This window comes from Ictidomys tridecemlineatus, chromosome 4, assembly GCF_052094955.1.
Source record: "Ictidomys tridecemlineatus isolate mIctTri1 chromosome 4, mIctTri1.hap1, whole genome shotgun sequence".
In the NCBI taxonomy this organism is placed as follows: Eukaryota; Metazoa; Chordata; class Mammalia; order Rodentia; family Sciuridae; genus Ictidomys; species Ictidomys tridecemlineatus.
In genome coordinates this window covers 50,130,944-50,136,943 of record NC_135480.1, presented here as the reverse complement: position 1 = coordinate 50,136,943, position 6,000 = coordinate 50,130,944, and the positions used below count along the sequence as shown (strand labels likewise).

The 6,000-nt window shown below is 50.1% G+C and overlaps 1 long non-coding RNA gene across 1 annotated transcript; it reads right to left on the bottom strand.

Annotated features, from left to right (window-relative positions):
- Positions 1–2,052: 2,052 nt before the first annotated feature.
- On the bottom strand, positions 2,053–4,623 carry LOC144376772 (uncharacterized). Its single transcript, XR_013437211.1, has 2 exons — positions 4,324–4,623; positions 2,053–2,694 (listed from the first exon to the last, which is right to left on the bottom strand). It is a non-coding gene; the product is annotated as an uncharacterized LOC144376772 (long non-coding RNA).
- Positions 4,624–6,000: the final 1,377 nt, after the last annotated feature.

Genomic DNA, 6,000 nt, shown 5'->3' with positions numbered 1-6,000 from the left:
GGAGGGTGGAGGGCTATGGGAACAGCGCCACCTTGTGGTTTCTGAGATCACGTTCCAGAGCACGCCCAGCGGGCTCGGAGCTAAGGGAGGGTTCCTAGAGGGCTGTGCTCTTGGGACCGTGTCTGGATGGGGAAGGAGAGTGCAAAGCCAAGGAGGAGACTGGACAAACTTGACAGCAGACACGTGCTGAGGCCAGGTTAGAAAGGTGGTGAACCAGGAAGTCCTCAGAGAGAGGGCCCTACGATGGCAGGTCTCTACCAGGGTACATGCAAGGAAGAGAAGACCCCCCCCCCTTACTCTAACCTGAGGGCGCACCGTAAACCTTCCTGCTGAGAGCTGTCGGGTCTTCTCCCACCCACACAGGTTCACGCGGAAGGTAAGATGTCAGAGACTAAGCATTGAGCTTGGCACCCAGAAATCCTCAGAGGCTTCTGTGTCTGTCCCCTCCCCTACTCTGTCCTACTCTGTTGGTTTGACACTGTTGAACTCACAGCCCCCCCACCCCACCCTGTGCAGGTGTGTCCAGTACCAAGATCATGTGGCAGCCGGAGGCTGGGGTTGTGGCTCAGTGGTAGAGCGCTTACCTAGCACGTGCGAAGCCCTGGTTTCGATCCTCAGCACCACATAAAAATATAATAAAGCTGTTGTGTCCAACTGCAACTAAAAAATAAATATTAAAAAAATCATGTGTGCTGTGGATATGAGTCACTCACATGATTTTTAATTTTCTAGTGTCCACTTTCAAAGAAGAAAGATGAAATTAATTTTAACAATATATTTTATTTCACCCAATATATCCAATATCTTGGCATGTTAACATATAATTAAAATAAAATTCAGTAATTAGATATTTTACCCAGTGTTCTTCTTTATATATATATATTTTTTTTTCTTTGATATTCCGTGTTTATTTTATACTTATGACACATTTTTATTTGGACTTCCTACATTTCAAGTGCTCGATAGCTAAGTGCTCAATATCTGCACAATCTATGAGCTAAGAATATTTTTCACATTTTAAAATCGTTAAAAAAATCAAAAGAATAATATTTCTTGACACATGAAAATTGTAGGATATTCAGATTTCACTGTGCATAAATAGTGCTGTTGGCACACGGCATTCCTTTGTGCTGTAGAGAAATGGTGTGGGGCTGAAGTCTGATTCAGAGTCTGCCCCACCCCCCAATAAGCCTCCGGTCTAGCCACACGTCTAACCCTCTATGGGGCCCTGCACCACTGAAAACCCCAGACTCTGTCAGCAGAAGAAACCCATTTAACATGTGCTTGTCACTGGAGCCTGGTGAGACAGTCTTTACCACATACCTCTGGGCGGGGAAACATTTGCCAAATGCCTCCACATCTTCTTGTTCATGAGGCCCCAAACTGGTCAAATCAGAATTGATGGAGACCATCACTCCACCACTTAACCAATGGGGAAACTGAGGCCCAAATGGAAGGAACATTGCCAGATCACAAAGCAACTCTCTCATTTCCCATCCTGGTCTCTCTTCTCCCTGTGCCCCACCAGACCATGTAACCCATGCCTTCTCCATACAGGCAGCCAGGAACTCAGAATCCCTGTAGACTTGACCTTGGGAGTCTGCTGCATAAAGCAAGACCCTGGTAAGATAGTCTCTGCATTTCTGAGCTGATTCACTCCCCCCCACCCCATCCTCCACTTTCTGGCCACTGTGAGCCACTTCACTGGGCAGCGGACCATCCTTCTGATCACCTCCAGGGCTCTGCCTGCAGGGAGGGCTATCCTCCGAACACATGGTAAATACCTTCTCCCCAACACAGCCCACCCTCCCTGCCCTCAGAGATCAGCCTGAAGGTTACATCCTTCTTCTGCTCCCACGACCACCTCTGTAACAGCCCCTACCAAGAAACATGTCTGGCTTCTCTCTGTAAATGCAGAGCCTAGCATAGTCTGCAGGTGAGCAATGAGGGGTGGGGGCTAGAGGACCTGGAATCAGGAACGTTCCCATCCAGACTCACCCAGTGCTTGGGCTGCCTCCCCTTGCCCTTCCTCAGAATTCCTGGAAAAGTGCCTTTTCCTTGTAGAGAAGGGAGTTGACCCTGCTCTGCACCCCAGCTGGGCTGGGGCAGGGGGCTTGGCAGCCCCTCTAGGCAGTGAGCAGTGAGTGGTAGGTCCTCAAGGTTTCCTGGCTGATTTGAACTCACCAGAGCTCTGCAAGGTGACCAGGAGGTGGCGCCAAAGTGCTGCCAACGAGAACGGTGTCCCTGGTGCAGTCAGATCAATGCCCTGGGTGGAGGGGGCTCCAGGTGGAGGCCCAGGGCAGGGTGGGTATGGCAGAGCCAGATGGGTCTTGATCTTCCATTTGTTCTCCTGCTTCCTGCTGTGATGAGCATCCTGCTCTCCAACAGTGGCCAGGCAGCAGGCTCCTTGGAGGTGAAGGTCAGGAAGGCTGCTTTGTGACTAGCAGCCTTCAGCCTTGGTCAGCCTTCGGATCTGCCCAGGACCAGACACTGACTTTGTGGGGAGTTGGGAAAGGATACGTGCAGAAGCTGCCTGTGCACTTCCCATGCTGGATTCTCATGATCACCTTGACCTTGGTGTTCTAGGCTCAAAGGCTGGAAGCCAACCAGGAAACCTGGCCATAGTTAAGAGCTGGCATGCCCAGATGGGTTACAAGTCTTTTGAGACTTTGAATCCTCTTCCTCTTGGGGAGGCTGCGTGAAGACAGGAAGACAGGACCCTTGAGCCAGTTGCCTCTGGCAGCAAGCAGCCTCCATATTATGCAATTACTATTATTTGTCATGTTGGCTTAACATAAACAAGGTTGGGAAGCCCTGTCGGATACGGTGGCCACTAGCTGCCTTCAACAATTTGAATTTAAATTAATTAATAAAATTAAATTTAAAATCCAGTTCCTTATTTCCATTAGTCACATTTCACGCATTCAATGACCACAGGTGGCTAGTGGCTACCATATCAGACACATTTCTGTCACTGAAAGCTCTACTGGACAGCAGGAATCTAGAGCTTACTCAGATCTCTTCTGGAGAGGATATGCTTTGGAATTTCAGAGAGTTTTTGACCCTCTAAGCACACTACCTTCCATGGGTAGTTATCGCAAGGCTGGAAGTGAAATTGGACCTTAGGATTAAGCCTTGACTTTGCCCTATCATTGTGGCCTTGAAGAAGTCATTTAAACTTGTTCCAACTCCATTCCTCATCTTTGAACTGAGGAGGATACCAGCTCCCGTGGTTATTATTTAGTGTGGCAGGGCAGATGCGTTTCTAAATGCAGTGGGTAGTCTGGTCTTATGGTCCTACCCCCACCTGGCTTGTCATCCTGCATGTGCTCAAGTTCTTGTTACCAGTCTATCTCTATCCACACCTGCGCCAGGTTCTGCAGCTCACGCCAAGGGAGCAGAAGCTTTGATTTGAGCCTGGTGGAGACTGCAATGGAGGTGGGAAGGTGAGATAAGTGCAGCCAGAAGCCACTCCTAGGCAGTGCAAGGGGCATCCGGGCATCCAGTGCTTCTGGTCCCTGGGGGAGCACTTTGTTCCTAAAGGGATTCATCTGAGCAGGCCTCACAGAGGAGGAGGTGAGAGCAGAACTGGTCATGAAGGCAGTAGAGGGTTTGGATCAGCAGAGATAATGGGGGAAAGTAGCAGTGGGGAACAGTGTTGGGCGGGGGAACGGCATGTTCCTGGGTTGGGAGGGAGGACTGAGCTAATAATGCACAGTGAAGGGAAGAGCAGCTGAGTTCTCAAGGAGGGGAGAAACTGAAAGGGAAATGTGTTTAAGGAAAGCTCTCAGGCCTAAGAAGCCAGGCTGTGTTGCTGGAGTTGGATGAGGTGGGTGGTCTTCAGGCAGATGGGAACTGTTGCTGGGAAAGAAGCAGAAGATGGTGCTGACAGCACACGCAGGAAGGCTCCTGGGGGAATCTCTGGCAGTGACAACAGCACCAGGGGCTTCCAGGGCCACACACAACACCACCCAGAGAGCAGCTAACACCTTGAGCCCGAATTGCTGGTCTGAACACACTAACCGGAAACTGACTTAATTGTCCTGTGTAAGAGTCCACATGGAATTGGGAGGTGCTGGGGCTGGGCGCAGAGAGGAAATGGGCAAAGGGCATGCATGTCATAATTTATCAACATCTGAGCCCCAGCCCCTCAATTGGTTAATGAGGATTGCAACCGAGGGCGCAGGAGGAAAGGAGGGGGCGTCTATGGAAAGGACTGAACATCCATGAAACAGGGCTGGGTGTCAAGTTCCATTCACACTTATGTGCACATCTGTGCAAATAAACACATAAAAGTACACATATATAATCTGTCCAACTTACATACTCATGCCAACCAGCTCCGGAGACCTTTACGGATGCTCACACAACTCCCATGCAAATGCACCTGCATTACGGGCACACATCAGGACACATGCGCGCATGTATGTGTTCTCCCTGCAGCCGCCCTTCCGAGGCCTGGAGCTGGGGTTGGCTTTGGGTTCGCAGAAATCAAGCCAGAAAGTGTCCTGTCCTGCGTCCATTTCTGATGCAGCCTTCTCCAGACTTTGCTTGTAAACACGATTTATTTTGGAAAGCAACTTCTCTGTTTTCAAATAAAACGTTAGGACATGCAGTATTGGATTTCCCTGATCTGACATTGACCTAGAAAAATGTGCTGGCAGGAACAGAAAATGCTATGCCCCACTGTGTTGGCAGGCACAAGTGAGTCTCACTGCTCTTGGCTTTGACTGCAAAGATTAGGATGCAAGTGAGAGGGGACGGTGCCGCCTCCCCAGGCAGCACTCCCCAGCAGAGCTGCAGCCAAGGAGACTCAGGGAAGCATACTCAATGTCTTTCCCCACTGAGCCACAGCATCCCTGGAATCCTCCAGCTGAACCTCCAACTGAACGATGTGCCTGTTCAGTCCAGGGTTTGTAATTGACTTCCTTCATGGTCTCTGGTGAGAATGAAATGAGATCAGAAATGTCAAGTGCCCCACCGGGGGCTGGGCGTCTAGTACGCTCAATAAACCTGAGATCAAATCCCAGCTTTGCCACTGACTGAGTAATTAGGGCATGCCCTGATCTCCTTGGTTATAGAACACAACAGATAATAACAAAAAGTGTCTGGGATTAAATGAGTTAATACACACCAAGCGCTTTGACCAGTGCTTGTGCTGAGTAAGCATGGGAATACTCAGTCATGATGTTAAATATTACCTCAGTGATAGAATCAAGCCATTAAATCACTCAAGCATTCCATGTGTCTTTATTTAGAGTTTATTATGTGCCAGGCACTGGGGATGCAGCAGTGAACAGGAACCTTGTGGTAGGTAGGATGGTGACCCCCCAGGCAGGCCGACGTCTCCATCCCTGAAGTCACTGTGTGTGTTATGTACATGGCTGGGGGAGCTGAGGTCGCAGGTGGAATTAAAGTTGCCCGTCACCTGGCCAGAGATGGGGAGGCGCCTTCAAGCTCATCTAGGTACGGCCAGTGTGATCACAAAGCAGAGGAGCCAGGGGAGAGGTCTGAGTGTCAGGATGATGGCTTTGAGGATGGAAGGGACCCTGAGCCATGGTCTGAGGTGGTCTTGGAGCTGGGAAAAGGCCAGGAAAAATTGTCCCCTGCAGCTTTAGAAAGAAAACAGCCCTGCCCTTCATCTTGGCCTGGTGAGAACTTCAGAACTGTAAGATGACAAATCTGTGTTGCTTTAAGCCACTAAGTTTGTGGCCATTTGTCATAGCAGTCAGAGGAAAGTAATATAAACCCTCCATGAGCATGGAGTTTCCATTCTTCTTGGGTTTGAAGGGCGGGACACAGGGGTCAGCCTGGCTAGACCTTGTTGGTCTGCCAACTCTCTAGCCACAGCCATCTCCATGCCCCATGGCCCTCTGCTCACACAGGGCTGAAGGGTGGCCCTACTCTGTCCAGGAGCTTCTGGGCTCTGGCAGGAAGGACACAGCTAAGGCTCACAGGTTCCTGGGTTGGGGAGGGGGCTGGTGTGCCACGCCTGGCCCA